Source organism: Pteropus medius, unplaced genomic scaffold (genome assembly GCF_902729225.1).
Source record: "Pteropus medius unplaced genomic scaffold, Ma_sr-lr_union100, whole genome shotgun sequence".
In the NCBI taxonomy this organism is placed as follows: Eukaryota; Metazoa; Chordata; class Mammalia; order Chiroptera; family Pteropodidae; genus Pteropus; species Pteropus medius.
The window spans coordinates 2,785,671-2,801,805 of NW_024353907.1; the positions used below are offsets into that span (position 1 = coordinate 2,785,671).

The 16,135-nt window shown below is 34.9% G+C and overlaps 1 protein-coding gene across 9 annotated transcripts in view; it reads left to right on the forward strand.

The window, feature by feature from the left end:
- Positions 1 to 16,135, forward strand: part of KDM6A (lysine demethylase 6A) — a 197,075-nt gene that overhangs the window by 60,737 nt on the left and 120,203 nt on the right. The gene's annotated exons all lie outside the window — the stretch shown is intronic.

The following is a 16,135-nucleotide window of genomic DNA, read 5'->3' on the forward strand; positions in this document are numbered from 1 at the left end:
ATTGTGCTCTTTTTATGTGTGTGTGAGTGTGTGTGTGTATTTTGTTAATTACTTAAAAATAGTACTTCTAGGAAAAAGGAATTTGGAAAATGAAAAATGAGCGTTCTTTGTGCTATCTTGTATATATCACCGTGTATTTTATTAAAAGAATTAGATTACTCTGACACAATCTATTGGCCAAAGATGATCCTAACTGTGAGAATTTAAGAGCAACAAGACCAAGCAGCAACAAAATGATTCTTTGGTTTTCTTAAATTGGTATCTGGGAATAAAAGGCTGAAGATGGGTGTATCCAGCTGAAAAGAGAAGGCATAATGGGAAAGTTATAATGGAAATCTTTCATGGTACAGTCTGTCTATAATTGGAGTTCTGATTACAGCTGACTATAATCATTTTTAAAAAGACCTACTTAAATGAAGAACTGTGCATTGCAATGAATCATCTATTTTCTTAGTTTAAGCAGTGCATAAAGTTACCTGGGCAGGTTGGTCTTTTATATCGTGTGTACTTTTATGTATAAGTTTATTGACTAGTGGAGGTTTCTTTATCTGAATTGCCATTTCAGATTTTTTAGATGGATTTTATTTTTCTGTTGCCTAGTTTCTCTTTCTTTTTGACGTGTTGAAGATATAACAATATACTTTGGTGATTTTTAAAAATGTATTGAAAATACCTTCTCTAATCTGTGGCTTATTTTTTAAAAAATGTTTATTGGAGTATAATTTACATACCATAGAATTCAACTGTTTTAACTATGCAATTCAGTGACTTTTAGTAAATTTCCAGAGTTATGCAAGCATAACCACAGAATCTTAGGACTTGCCCATCTCCCCTTAATGAAACATTATGCCCAACCCCTCTGGCAAGTCTTAATCTACTTTCTGTCTGTATCTATTTGTATTTTCAGGATAGTTCATACAAATGGAATCATATAGCAGATTGTCTTTCGTAATTGGCTTCTTTCACTTACTATGTTTTCAAAGTTGATCCATTTGTAGCATGTATTCATACTTTATTCCTTTTTACTATGTAAAAATATTCCAGTGTATGGATGTGTACCTCATTTTATTTATCCATTCATTGGTTGATGAGCATTTTAGTTGTTTCTACTTTTTAGCTATTGTGAATAATGCTGCTATGAACATTTGTGTACAAATTTTTGTGTAAAAATATATAGTTTTTTCTCTTGAGTAGATAACCAGGAGTGGAATTGCTGGGTTGTAGAGTAAATCTATGTGTTGTTCCTCATCTTTGTGGGAAGCATTCATTTTTCACCATTAAATATGTTAGCTGTAAGGTTTTTGTAGGTTTAGATTGAAGAAGTTCTCTTCTGTTACTAGATTTACTTGGAGGTTTTTTTCCCCCCTCATTATTTATAATGAATAGATGTGAAATTTGTCAGGTTATCCTTCTTCATCTATTGAGATCCTATGGGTTTTCTCTTTAAATTTGTTATATTGTTAATTAATTACAGTGCTTTATTTTTCAGATATTCCCTAAGTAAACCTCTTTTAGTCAGATGTGTTACATTGTTGGCTTCAATGTAGTAATATTTTGTTAAGGATTTCTGTATCTTTGTTCATAAGCGATATTACTTGGTAATTTTCTTCATATGACTGTCTGATTTTTGCATCAGGATAATTTTGGCCTCATAAAATGAATTGGGAACTGGTCTTTCCTCTAATGTGTGTGTAGGGTAGGTATTATTTCTTCCTTAAATGTGGACTACAATTTACCATAAAGTCATCTATCTAGGCCTACAGTTGTTTTTTGTGGAGAGCTTTTTAACTACAAATTCAATTCTTTTAGTATGTACACAGGTGTTCAGGTTTTCTGTCACTTCCTGGGTTAGTTTTGTTTTTCAAGAAATTTGTCTATTGTCAGATTTACTATTTTTTCTATTATAACCTTATTTTCCTTTTAATAACTGTAGAATCTGTGGTGAAGTGTATACCCTCTTTCATTCCTGATATTGATAATTTGGTCTTCTCTTTTTTTCCTTGATCAGCTTCGTTAGAAGTTCTTTAACTTCATTGATCTTTGCAAAGAATCAGATTTTTTTCCCCATGGATTTTTTTTCTTCGATATGTTTTTCTGTTTTATATTTCTTCTATTTCCTATTTCATTGATTCCCAGTTGTCTTTATTTGCTTCTGCTTAGTTTGTGTTTAATTTTCTCTTCTAATTTCTGAAGGTGGAAACTTAGATTATTGGTTTTCTACCTTTTCCCTTTAATATAAGTATTTAAAGGTATATATTTCTCTTAGTATTGCTTTAGCTGTGTTTCACAAATTTTTATATTTTGTATTTTCATGATCATTCATTTGAAAATGTTTTCTACTGCTTTCTCACCTATGAGAGATACATATTTGGCTTCCTGTAGTTTGGTCAGAATATCGGAGTTTTAAAAATATCTCGTATTTGGATGGGAGACCACCTAGGAAGACCAGGTGCTGTAGGCATAAAAAATAAGAGATTGTAAGCTGACAAGGAAGGTCCTTGCAATCTGTGAGATCAAACAAGGGTTGCCTCACCTTAAAAAAAATAATAAATAAAATATCTCATAGTTAATGATTTCTATTTCTCTTATGCAACATACTCTATATGGTTTCATTCTTTTGAAATGTATAGAGACTTCTTTTTTGAACACTTGAAAACAAACATGTGATTCGCATTTGTTGGTTGTATTGTGCTATAATAACAGGTAAAGGTGGCTAGTAGCGTTTTTCTAATCTGTCTTGGAAGAGTTTTTGGTCTTTGTTATTTGCTGAGAGTTGATTATCTCTTCCTATGATCACGGAACTGTCTTTTAATTTTGCTTTAAAAAAATATTTTGAAGCTTTTATTAGGTACATAAACATTTATGTTTGCTATTTTTACCTGATGAATTGACCTTTCATTACTATGAAATATTTTTTACCTTTGGTAATTCTATTTCTCTTGGCAGGTGTTTTATCTAGTATTAATATAACCATGCCATCCTTCTTAGCCTTGTTATTTACATGTTAATATCTTTTCCCTTTAACCTATTGGTATCTTTATATTTACAATTTTTTTGTAGAAAGCTTTTAAATGGGCCTTGCTTTTTATCCACTCTGGAAATCTCTGCTTTTTACTTGCATTCTTGTAATGCTGCATTGCTGTAAACCGTTGCATTACTTATAACTATTGGCAGTTAAAATCATTCATTTAAGTTGGGTTTGCTTCTTTCATTTCACTTTCTTCTTTTATGTTTGTTCCCTCGATTTCTTGGTTTTATGTTTCTCCTTACCTGCCTCCTCCCCACCCCCTTGATATTTGATCTATTTTATTTTACTTTTTAGCTATTCTTTTCATTTTTTTGTTCAGTGGTGGTTCTAGGGATTATAGTATACACCTTTAATTTTTCACACTGAAGTATCAGTTAATATTATACCAATTCATATAAAATTTAGAAAGTTTACAATTATAGGTCTAAATCTTATCCACCCATGTCCTTTATATAATATTGTTACATGTGTTAGAGCTATGTTATTAACTCCACAAGATGTTACTTTGCCTTAGACAGGCCTATATATTAGAATATAATAATAATTGTTTGTATTTACACATATATTTACCATTTCTGATGCTCTTCTTTACTTTCTCTGGATTGTTTTCATGTATCGTCATTTTCTTCTAGGCCAGAAAACTTCGTCTATCATTTCTTATAGTAAAAGTCTGGTGGAGATGAATTTATTTTACCTGAAAATATTTTTTTATTTCATTTTTAAAGGGCATTTTTGCTGGATAGAGAATTATAGGTTCGCTCGCCCTTTTTTAAAAGTGAAATTCTGTTCTCTTCTTGCCCCTCCATTTTTTCTGATGATAGATCAGCTCTCAGTTGACCCACTATTCCCCTGCATATAATTTATTGTTTGCTCTTTTTAAGATTTTCTTTTTATCTTTGACGTCCTAATATAGTTTGATCATGATATACCTCTGCATGATCGCCTTGTCTGTAAATATTTACTTTGGGTGTTAAAAGTTCTCTACAATTACTGTAATACCGCCAATCTCTTCCTTTATGTCTGTAAATATTTGCTTTGTATATTTAGGTGCTCCTATGTTGGGTGCATAAATGTTTACAACGGTTATATTCTCTTGTAGGCTTGATCCTTTTGTCATTATGAAATGTCTTCTTTTGTCTTTTATTATAGCCTTTGTTATAAAGTCTATTATTTCTGATATAAGTATTGCTACCTTGGCTTATTTCTTCATTTGCATTTGCATGAAATATCTTTTTCCATCCCTTTACTTTCAGTCTCTGTGTGTCTTTTGATCTGAGGTGGGTCTCTTGTAGACAGCATATGTATGAGTCTTTTTTCTTTTCTATTCAGCTATCCTTTGTCTTTATTGGAATATTTAGACCATTTACTTTTAAAACAATTATTGATAAGTAGGTAGTTATTGCCATTTTATTATTCATATTTATGTCCCCCACCCCCCAAAAAAAAGGTCCTAACATTTCCTGTAATACTGGCTTTTGTCTCGGAATCTCTTTATCTGTCCTTTGATTCTAAATGATAGCTTTGCTGGTTAGCGTAATCTTGGTTGTAGGTCCTTGTTTTTCATCACTTTGAATATTTCCTGCCAGTCCCTTCTGGCCTGGAAAAGTTTCTGTTGAGCTGACAATATTATGGAAACTTTCTTGTAGGTAGCTAACTGCTTTTCTCTTGCTGCTTTTAAGATTCTCTCTTTGTCTTTAGACTCTGGCATTTTCATTGTGATGTGTCTTGGTGTTGGCCTCTTTGGGTTCATCTTGTTTTGGACCCTCTGTGCTCCCCGGCTTGTATGTCTATTTTGTTCACCAAGTTAAGGAAGTTTTCAGTCATTATTTCTTGAGATATGTTCTCAATCCCTTGCTCACTTTCTCTTTCTGGTACCCGGATGATGCGAATGTGGTACACTTGATGTCGTCCCAGAGGCCTGTTAAACTGTCCTCATTTTTTTGTATTCTTTTTTCTTATTGCTGTTCTGATTGGATATTTTCTCCTATCTTATCTTCCAAATCGGTGATTTGATCCTCTGCTTCATCTAATATCCTGTTGTTTCTGTCTCGTATATTCTACATTTCAGTTATTGTATTCTTCATTTCTGACTAGTTTTTTATGGTGTCTGTCATTTTGTATATATTCTCACTGAGTTCATCTGTTCTTCCCTTAAGTTCATCGTTTTACCTGTGTTTTGAACTTTGTATCTGGTAGATTGCTTGCCTACATTTTGTTGAGTTATTTTTCTGGAGTTTTGTCCTATTCTTTCATTTCGGACATGTTTCTTTTTCTCTTCATTTTGGCTGCCTCCCTGTGTTTGTTTCTCTGTGTTAGGTAGATCTGCTACAACTCCCAGTTTTGGCATGGTGGCCTTATGTAGTAGGTGTTTTTGTGGGGCCCTGTGGTACAGTCTCCCTGGTCACCTGAACTTTGTCATCCAGGTGTGTCCCTTGTGTGGTTTCTGTGTGCCCTCCTATTGTAGTTGAGCTTTGATTGGTGTTGGCACGTCTGTGGGTGGGATGTGAGGACTGATTAACTATGAGCTGTTGTGTGGGGGCAGACCCCACTGAGCAGAGTTTGCTTTAGTGGGGCTCTGATGCCTGCTGAGTCCACCCTTTGGGTATGTTATATGTATAGCTAATTGGGTTGTACTCTGGTGTGATCTGAAGCTGGCCACCAGGTGTTTTGATTCTGGCACCTCTTTGAAGGGGCTCTGGTGCAGGCCAAGGTCAGCCATTGCCTGTACTCAGTTTGGAGCCATCTGATAGGAGCTACAAAATGATCTGTGCTTGGTAGCTGCCAGTGTTGGGCTTGGAGGTATGTGGGAGAGGCCATGCAGGGAACCAAGGCTGGCTGCTGCTAGTGCTGGGCTTGGGGCTTCTTGGCAAGAGGTATGGGGCACACAGAGGCCAGCTGCCCCTTGTTTGGGGTTTGTATACCTTTGAGAGATTTCAGGAAGGTCTGCAGTGGGGGCTTAAGTGGCTGCTTGTGAGGAACAACCACCAAAAGAGATCCTGGCAGGTGGGAGAGTTGAGTGGGGTAGAGCCTCAGGGAATCATCAGAGTATGAGGAAAGGTGTTAGCCAGGGTGATTGATATTCAGATTTGCAGGCTGGTTGGGGAGGGGAGTCGGGGCTCAACAAAAGGAACAGTGGTGCTTGCCACTATTCTCATGGAGAGCGCTGTGCTTTCAGCCCTAGCCTTGAATCCAGACAATTCAGTTTCCACATGTCCCTGGTGCTTTTAGTGTTTCCCTTCACTGGAGCTTAGGGTGATTATTTGTGAGCGACTGAGTCTTTGCTGGGCCCTTTAGGAGGATGTTAACTGGCACTTTGATGTCAGCATTGTTTGAGTCTGGGGCTTGGTTCTTGGATCCCCCATGAAAGATTTGCTTGGAGGTTCTTCGTTCTGTAATTTAGTTTTAGTTTTGATGTGATAATGGGAGCAGATGAACACAATGTTCATCTACTCCTTTATCTTGACTGGAAATGTTTGTTTCTGTTCACTCTTGAGTGTCCTTAGCTAGCTTCTTTATGTATATATTATAAATTCTGTAACCAGAGTTTATAGTTTTTATAAAACTATAGTTATTTTGTATTTATTATACCCAAGAGAGTCTTCCATATTATCTTACTTAGCCTTCATTGGAAGCAGTAGTGTGATAACATTTTGTTACCACTTTGTCTGCATTTGGACTTCATAAAAATGTAATCAAGTAGCATATTTTTTTCACTCTGTACTATGTTTGTTGGATTCATTTCTGTATGGCAGTCGTTTTAATTGCTGTATAATATATTTCATTGTGTGAATATGCCACAGTTTATTCATTTTATTATTGAGGACATTTGCTTTTTATGAAGTTTGGCTATTACTGATCTTAACTTTGCAAGTTCTTTATGCCCTTGTTGTCTGATACCTGAAAACTGATTTGAAACAATATTTTTGTCTAGCTTTTCTAATTATAATTATTTGGAGAGAAGAAATTAGGACTTAAGTCTGGAAAAAAATTAGTCTACTATTGGAACTCCCCTCTAATCTTACTTATAATAAGGAAAACTCATTAAAAGGTTATTATTAAGTAACTCATTTTAGACATTTCCACTAATAAGGGTATATAAGTTTAATTAATTAATAATGCCAATACGTGGAATAATAGTCATCAGAATAATTTATCATTGGTCGTTTCTTATTGTACAGTTCTTAACAGGCAATTTGAGATCATTCTAGGTGTCAAAAGCTGACTCCCCAAATATTGAGGACACAAACCTGAGTTTATTGCTTACCATGGTAAGGGAGAACACCACCTCTGCAGAGCTTTGTTGGCATCTTACAGGGTTAAGGTAAGGTCAGAACTAAGAATTGATACTTTGTTTTTAAAGGCAGGTCTATCAATTTGGGAGCTTGATTGGGTAAGCACCTCCATATAACAGTCCAGAAATGGTGGATATGTCAAGCAAGAAATTTGAGGCAAGGGGTATTCAAAGAATCTTGGGCCACAAACTATTGTCGATGCTTCTCATTGAAGAGTTGATGGTTCCTGTAATAACGGAGAAACCATTTGCCAGGACAGGAGACATGGAAAAGCAAAGTAAAGCTAATGAAATCAGAGGGCTAGTGAAGTCATGTTAACATAGTCAGGTTTGGTTTAGGATCTCAGGTCCAAGCACACTGTGGGGGTAGATGATTTTGGTTCTCTCAGGGTTCAAGAACTTGTACCAGATGTTGTCACTTAAAGACATTAATGTTTCTTATTTTCATTTCTCTAAGCATTATTAAATAATATAACAGTAATGTTTGTGATGCAATGAATGGGTATTTACTCAGCTATATGCTTAGTTGCTGATGGTGATCAGAGTTTACATTCATGGCTCAGTGATTTTTAGGTTTAATTTTTATTTTTATAACTTTGTCGAACTTTATGATTTATACCTATAATGTATTATAAATTGAAGAATGTAAGTATAGGATTGATTTTTTTTTTTTGATATATGACTGAGATAATTATCTCCTGAGTTTTAGTTGTACTTACTTCTTTAGACCACATCTCTCTAAACATATCCTCTACAATTGGATCTTAAAAAAATTAAAGTGATTATCATACTACATGTCCTCAATTTTTCACCTGAAATTCTTGCATCCAGAATTGTGTAGAGTTAAGGATCCTCTATCTCTCTATTTCAGAAAGATAATGCATTTACTATATTAAATAATACGCCCTGTGGCGTCTGAGGTAGACTTCTGCAAGCAACATATTTACATTTCTGCAGTGATGGTATGAATAGTTATATTAAGTGGGTAGATAAATAAAGACTTCTGTCAGTTCACACCAGAGTTTTTCATACTGAAAGTGTTTTGGTGGCTGATTTATGAGAAACTTTAATTTTCGTTTTGTTCCAGTCTTTTGGAATTCAGGAAGGACAGTTAGGGATCATTGATCTGTAATACAAAATGACATCTCAGTCTTTTTTTTAACATTTCAAAACTAAATAATGTTATGTAATCAAAAATTTTATTTTTTGAGAGATCTACTTTTTTTTTAACCTAGTTCAGTACAAATGACAGTCATTTTGAAATGGTGAAAATTTGTCAGTTCTTTCATGACTATTATATCATGTCAAATATCTTGACTATTAATGATTGTAATAAGCACCTTAGTAATACTAGCATATAAGAACAAATACTTAACAATTTGTTCTGTATACCATGTAGAAATGGCAAAAGGATTAAACAGTATAGGAGAGGAAAACCTTTCCTCTGACCTTTTAGATTTTGTGGCTGGGGCCTGTGAATTACCCTTACAGCAGTCAGATTAACAGATAAAAAACAGTTTATTTACACATGCAATGCATATACATACAGGAGAACTCAGTGATGAGTAACTCAAAGGGATGGTTAGAATTTGGGGTTATATACCAACTTATAGGTGATTGAGAGAGGAAGACAGGACACTTAGGGGAAAACAAATGATTTCGGAAAGATAAGTGGGCTCATAGGAGAATAGATGGGAGATATTATAGTCCTGTGGAATTGTCTGTTAGAGTTGCTCCCAGAGGGGGAGATTTGTGACAGTTGAGTTCTCTTGGGAGGTTCTGCTTTTAGCATGTAGATGGTTTTAGAAACTCAAATCCATCAGTTCAAAATAATTCTTATGCCAAAGCAGGATATTTTGGGGGTACCATGTCCTAATCTGCTTCAATAACAACGACAGCAAAACCTAAACTCATGAGTCAGATAAGTTTAGAAATTGATATTATGGTTTATGGTATAAAGTAGAAAGCTGGAATAGAAAATTGTATGTACACTGTTAATGGTGCTGTGTATTTCAGTATACAAGTAGAAGACTGTAACGATATATGTTGAAATGTGAAGAAGTGCTGGTGCTTCCTGATGAATTTTATCATGTACTTTATTAAACAATTGGCGATACACTTTTACAGTAAATAGTCCCCGCTTATCTACAGGGGAGACTTTCCAAGGCCCCCAGTTGCTGTCTAAAACCGTGGATAGTACCAAACTCTTTATATAATACATTTTTTCTATATGTACATACCTATGATGAAGTTTAATTTATAAAATAAGCACAGTAAGAAATTAACAATAACCATTAATAGAACAATTATAACAATATACTGTAATGAAAACTAAATGAATGTGATCTCTCTCTTTCAAAATATCTTGTTGTACAGTGCTCACCTTTTCACTTAAAGGAAGCACTTTACAGCTTCTCTTTGGCATATCCGAATTGCCAACCTCACTACTCTGGCACTTTGGGGCCATTATTAAGTAAAATAAGGGTAACTTGAACACAAGCACTGATAAGCAAGAGAGCTGATCTGATTAGACAGCTACTAAGTGACTAACAATCATGGAATATATACAGCATGGTTACACTGGACAAAGGGACTTTTCATGTCCTGGGTGGGATGGAATGAGATTTCATCTTGCTTGCTATTCAGAATGGTGTGTAATTTAAAATTTGTGCATTGTTTATTTCTGGAATTTCCCACTTAATATTTTTGGACTGTAGTTGACCTCGGGTAACTGAAACCACAGAAAGCGAAACCACAGTTAAGGGGTGATTACTGTACTTCAAGAAGTCAAACCTTGTGGAAATTAATTTGCTTATGTTTTGGTATGCTAAATATAGACAGTTCTTGTTCTTAAAGCAGATTCACCAAAGAGGTCTATTTTACTGTTTGATTCAATATATGCTAAAAAATTGTAATGGTATATTTCTTACCAGCTCTGAAAATTGTGTTGGTCTTCTTTCCTAATTGGGGCTGATTAGCAAAGTTTTCTTTAGCCCATTTAGCTCCCATATGGTTGTTTATTATTATTATCATTGGCAGCTAATGTTGCACTGATGTGGTATTAGGGGTTAATGTTGGTTAGGGGAGATATTTTACAGAGAGAGTTATTATGGTGGAATGACTCAAGGTTCTTCAAATTCATGTTTTGAATTTAGAAATATATTTATTTAAATATATCAATCTTGTAGCTTTATAACATGGAAATATATAGAATTTTAAGGGAAAACAGAACTTTTGTTTGTAGTTCAACAAGCTTAATGCTTAAATTAACCTGGGGCAGGGAGAGCGGGGGCGGTGCCTAGAAAGACAGAGACCAAGAGAATGAGATCTTTTAAAGAATATGTAGGAAAAGTTAAAAAGCAGTATATTTGAGAATGAGAGTTAGATTCTTTTTAGAAGCAGAACACATCCTAGAAATCATTTTATAATCTTTTTACTTTATGGACGGGACATACAGTGTTCATGTGATTAAGGAAGCCCCCAGGTCAGCACAAATTGGTGGATAAACTAATGGAATCTGTGCTCATTTTCTGACTTTTCAATGACAGTTTATGTCAGTTACTAACTGGCTTTTATGTTCATTGACAAGGGCTTTGTTGGCAATACAGGGATAAGTAAGATACTTCCTGCCATCAGGTTACCCTTTTTTTTTTTTTTTTTTTTTTTTAGAGAGACACAAATAAGCCATGAGTTTTTGGTGGCTAATTTGTTGGAGTTATTGAGGGCTATGAGGGAGACAGAAGTGTGTATCTTTGTGTAAAGATATGGGAAAGTCTGAGTGGGGATTAGAGAGACTCCACAGAGAATTTGAAACTTGAGGGACGGATTAATGAGAGTTTTCCAGATAGGAGATCTGGAAAGGCTTTCCAAGAAGAGAACTGAGTAAGCACAAGTTCAAATAGGAGTTTAGAGAGTTCCGAAGTTCTTGGTCTAGAACAGAGATCCAAAAACTTTTCTGAAAGGGTGAAATAGTAAATATTTTAGGCTTTGTGGGCCAAGAGGCAAAATCAGCAATTATGTAGGTACTTAGCTTATCATTTACAATGTAATCATTATGAAATATAAAAATTCTTTTTAGTTACTAGCCTGTAAAGAAAAAATTTGACTGGCCACAGTTTATGGACCCTTGTTTTAGAGCCTTGGATAATTGTTGGGCACCTCAAAGTGGGGAAAAGGAAGGCAAGGACCAGATAGATAATAAATGGGTTTGCAACAGCACAGATCTGGAGTCTTAGATTTATCTTAGTCTTTTTTTCAATATCTAAATCAAATTCTGTAGTGCTGGAAATCAGTCATTAAATAAATAAAACACAATGACTTCCAGATATTGGTTGGAAGTACATTGACTGCACATTTTTAAAAAATTATTATCATAAAGAGACTACTGTCTTTCTTAATAAAGTTTATAATTTTTCCATGAAGTTCTTGTGCATATTATAAAATAGTATATTTTATATCTTGCAATTTTATTAACATAAATGTTTAATTTCATCTTTTATCTCTGCTAGTATATGTTAAGTTAAATTTATCAAGAAACTTAACTAATTTACAAATTTGGTTAATTTGACTATGTTACTTTGGATCTTTTCTATGGACTTTTAATTTCTTTGTAATTAATGATAATTTCGTTTCTTCATTTCTAACTTTTGTGAACTTTTCTCCTGCTGTGTGGTAACTAGGATGCCAACAAAGTATTGATCGAAAGATGTAATATAGTACATTTTTCTTGTTTCCCTTCTTAAAGGGACTGTCTTAAATAGTTTTACCATTAAGTATGATTACTTTAATTTTTTTGGTAAATAGCAAACTAAGAATTGAAAGGAACTTCCTTAATCTAATGAAAGCCAACTTTTAAAAGTATTAATTTAAAAGTCAAAGATTTTTCTTTTGTATGCAAATGTCCTTTCTGCATCCACTGAGATAGTTTTATATTTTTTCTCCGTAAGTCAATTTTGTATATCTGAGGTAAGTTCAAATTGGTAATACGTTTTTATCATTGTTAAGTATTTCTGGATCAGGATTGCTAATGAGTAGTATCTTTGTATCTTTGTTCATAATTGAAATTGATCTATATTTTTCCTTTCTTCACTTGCCTATCTGAGGTGGTTCTACATTCCAAGGAGCTGGTCAGAGGAAGAGGAAGCGGGGTGCAACAACCCTTCCCTTTAAGGGAATCATGAGATTATAACATATCCCTTTGTACACATATCACTGGCGATAACTTAGTGATATGAACACTCATAGCTGCAAAGGAGGCTGAGAAATGTCCTTATTTTGTCTGATCATGGTAATAGTTGGTCTAAAAGACAGAGAAGGTACACATATTGTTGCAAAGTAGATTGCACTAATAATACACCTTAACACATGTTATTGGTAAGTAAGGGAATTATGTATGACATGAAAGTCTTGTTTCACTTCAGTTTTTTTTTTAAGATAATATGAGTGTAATTATAAACTCTAGTAAGAAAGGGGAAAACTTGGCTGCCGACTGGCAGCAGGAGTCCTATAGTCTAGATTTTAAGAAAATTAAACATGAGTACTGGTATCCAAAGTTCCTCCTCAGAGAAAATTACATCCTTGGTCTTGTATAGCTCTCAGCTATTTTCATTGTCTCAGCACCTGCTAGCTCTGCTCAAATGAAACAGTTGATAGCATTCAAACTTAATTGTTTTGTTCATTTTTAATGTTGACCATGGCAAGCTATCATCTGGGTCAGCATACCTCCAAGTACCAGTTACTCTTTTTGAAATCTGGTTATAATATTGCTTAGGTTTTGAATAGTCTTGTTCATAACTCTCTTTTATTTTTAAGTCCTATTATTTCTAATGTGTAATTTTTTTTTTTACAATGTGTGAGACTTTTAAACTAAAATTATATGTATCATGCTATCTCTATTTTGCAGTTACCATGTGCTAGGTAATTTTCTTGGTGGTGTTCAATACAGTGCCTCCTTTACTTCTCTCAGAAAAATCCCAAGTGCCAGGTAGTAGTTTAATTATTTTACATGTATGATCATATTTAATTTCTCAAAATAACCCTGTGAAATTGAAACTTAGTTGACTTGTTTCATGAGTCTTGATAGATTGTAAGTGACAAGGCTGGAATTCTAACCCAAGTCTGTTGGCCTCTATAGCCTGATTTCATGATCACTATGCAATACCACGCATAGGTTTTAGAAGCAGAACTTCTACTTTATTTGGGCCTGACGAATATAATGAGCTTTATAGTAACCTCAAGTGTCCAAAACATAGTTCAGGCTGTATTAGGAAGTGATTCAGTATAAATTGAATCAGCAAAGTATTGAATTCTTTGATGAAAACTGCTTAACAGGTTATTTAAGGTTATAAGAGATTGATTTATTTAGTGGCATATTTTTCTTAAATAACTTATATATGCCAGTTATTTTACCATAGGGATACAAAAATGACTCTGCCATTTACACACTCATTCTAATGGTAGACCAGCGTATCTATAACAGACATCAATCTTCATTTGAAAACATGTATCAGAAACCTAACTCTCTTTGGGCTTGGGAATGTGTCAGATAATACTTCTGGAAGGAAGAGGTGAGAGATACGTTAAAAGATTGATCAGAATTTGCAAGATTGAGAAGTGAATTGAAGGAATGACGACATGGGCTTTTCAGCAGAGGAAGCAAACATTTAAAATAACAAAAATGTAAGAGCATATTTTATCCTTAGATGTGCATATTATTTGTCCTGATTGAAGTGATGGCTATGAGATTGGGAAAATTGATGAAGAGTTATAAAATGAAGACTCTAAGTCAGGCTAGGTTGTAGGGAGGGACTCTTCAGAGAAGCTTAAAATAGAAAGTGCCATGTTCGAGTTTTTGAAAGCTTATTGGCAGTGGTGTGGAAGGTAGGTTGAAAAAAGGAAGGGGAAAGAGAGGTTAGAATTTGGAAGACGAGTTACTATTGAAACAGGTCAGGCAGGCAGAGTTCAGGCCCTAAATTACCTAGAGAATGGCAATAGGAATCGAAAAGAGAATAGATTCAAAGGTTTTTAGATTGTAAAACAAGCTTTGTGAATTGAATGAATGTAGTTCATTGGTGGGGAGGAGGTGAGAGAAGAAAAGGAGTACTACTTTTTGACTTAACTGGTGAGATTGTTACCACTATCTAAAATCTTCAGTACGGTTAGAACATCAGACTCTGCTGTCCAGTGAAAGATTCATGGAGTTTCAGGTATTTGTAGTATATGCAACAGGTGGAGGTAACCAAAAAGTATTTGGAAATTCATTCCTGGAGCTTTTGAATGCCTTTACTCACAGGCATCCTACTGGGTTCCCCTCACTTTGGTCCCCAGTGATGATGAACAGATGATTCCTCCCGCCCTGCTGCACCACTGTGTATCACTGGTTATGTGAAATTAGTATGAAATTAGTATCAGAGAATAAGAAATTTGATATTTTTCTAATAGTTTGGCTTGGTTTTATTTTGTAATGATATCCCCGTATAAAAATATGATTGTCTTCAAATGTGATTACTGGAGCATGGCATGCTTGATGGTACTATAATCAAGTTGCTATTCTTCCCAAAGATTGGCAACATTATAACAATATCTTAATAATCTCATCATTTAGAACCCAATTAGTCACCCTTAAGTGACTATCTTTGGCTTTGATATTGTCTAATAGAAGCTTGAATATTACTTTTACTAATACTCTCTTTTATTAATCTCATCCACCCTTTGGAGTAAGCTGCCTTCTTACTCTTGCTGCTTGATTACTGCTGCATGCTTGTAAGATACTAGGTCCAAACGTTCCTCAAAAAATTCAAACCTTGGGAAGTAGAAAATAGCTGTGGCCTCAAAGGGATGGTGGGGAGGGGGGGAGTTGTGGCACTCTACTGCTATCTTTAAAGCATGTTTGCCTTTAAAATCGTGATATGCTCATGACTGTCACTCTAGTCCCTGCCCAGTTGACTTTTTACACAAGGTTATTGCTTGTCATTGTTGGGAGGCAATAGTTTTTTTCCCCTTGCAGCTTGGATCCAATGATTGGGGGCCTGCAAATTAGCTGACAATAGACTAACAGGAAAAAAGACAAAGTTTGGTTATATGTACATGCTGGAGTTGCTTAGTAATGAGTGACTTCCTCAATAGCCAGAGATAAAGGTTTATACACAAACCTAACAAAACAGGGATGGGGCTAGGGGTGGGGTATGTGTTAGGTAGGGCTTCATTGGGAAACTTGGAAGGTTATATTGAACTTAACAGAATGGAGTTGGGTCAGGGAGGGGGTAGGTCTTCATTGAGAAGGTAGAGAAGGTTCTATTTGATTTCCTGATGCTTTTGAGTAGCTGAAATCACACTTCCCAGTGCTAAGGGTCAATATTTTCACAATCAGTAAACTTCTATTGAGGAGAGTCATTGGCAGTTGTATTTTCAAGATGCTCTGCCTAAGTTTAGATAATGTTTAGTTCTGTAGCTGCTGATTGTTCAGATGTTTCCAGTTAAACGTAATTTTCCTACTGCTTTGGTGGACCATTAACCCCTTTATCACCCTGATGACCATGATACACTAACAGGAGGAAGAAGAGAAAACACGTAGGCAAAGAAAGCAAAAGCTGGAAGCCACATGGTAGAAATCTGCTTTTACTGCCCAAAACTGTCACATTGCTAAGTTTTTTCTCATTGAGAGCAGCCAGGAAAAAAGGAGATTGGTCAGGCAACAGTGCCTTCAATGGGGCTTCATAGACAGATTTAAGGAAATTTGGCAGGGTGAGGGTCTAAATAAGATTGTCAACTTTTTAATTTCATCTGTGTTATTCAGAGGCTCACTATTTTTGTATAAT